The sequence below is a fragment of the Rutidosis leptorrhynchoides genome, chromosome 5 (assembly GCF_046630445.1).
Source record: "Rutidosis leptorrhynchoides isolate AG116_Rl617_1_P2 chromosome 5, CSIRO_AGI_Rlap_v1, whole genome shotgun sequence".
NCBI classification, from domain to species: Eukaryota; Viridiplantae; Streptophyta; class Magnoliopsida; order Asterales; family Asteraceae; genus Rutidosis; species Rutidosis leptorrhynchoides.
Genome location: NC_092337.1, coordinates 7,135,095 through 7,136,171, shown reverse-complemented (window position 1 = coordinate 7,136,171; position 1,077 = coordinate 7,135,095).

Sequence of the window (1,077 nt, the reverse complement as noted above, 5' to 3'; positions counted from 1 at the left end):
CCAGTTCAGCCACCCGTGTCACCACCACATGATTCGGATGACTCATCATCTGCCGATTCTTCATCAAATGATTCTTCATCAGACTCCAGTGACGACGAGGACCCTGCTGATATACCTATTCAGGCACCCTCCACCCCGCCGAAGAAGCGGTACCGTCCTGACGGCACCTTCATTCCAGGGGTGAATGGAGGTCGTGCTTTCACTGACACTTTTGGTCGGCGTCGGAGGGTTACTGCCCGTAAACGACTTGTGCCGTCCCCTGCCGACCCACAGATACGTAAGGTTCCCCGTTACGTATTGACTATTCCTAGAACCATACCGCCTAGATTTAGATACGGACCATTCCCATCTAGGGACATACCGTCTACATCCGGAGCTGGACCATCTACTTCAGCACCACCCGCACCACCGACACCACCTGCACCGCCAGCACCGCCAGCACCGCCTGCCCCACCATCTCCCACAGTCGAGGAATTAACAAGGGAGGTGGGAATCCTCCGAGCTCGGGTTACTGAGCTCGAGGAGCAGTTGGCTCAGGTTTTAGACATCCTACACCCACCATCACCGTAGGACTTTTGTATTTAGATTTCGTTATGTAATCTAGTTGTAGTTTATTGTATTACTCATGTATTGTACGGAATTATTCAGATGTATGAAACTTATTATTATTAATGGAACTTTGCGTTATTTAATTCTTGCACGATGTTCTATTTACATTACTGTACGATGATTCTGTGGTATTCGTAACTAGATGCGTTATTTAATAACATGTGATGTTTTGATTCTATGTTGGTTACTATATACTGTATTATTACTACTTGCATACTGGATTTTGACTTGAGTCAAAAATTTTATTTAGAACATCATGGCTAACGGTCAATCCACACCTACTGCTGCTCAAATTGAAGAGATGATCCAAGAACGTGTAGCTGCAGCCCTAGCAGAAAGAAATCTCCAAGCTCCACCGCCACCACCGCCGGTTATCCCACCCGTTCGAAATGGGTGTACTTACAAGGAATTCCAGAGCTGCAAACCGCACAACTTCAGTGGAACCGAGGGACCGGTTGGTCTCACCAG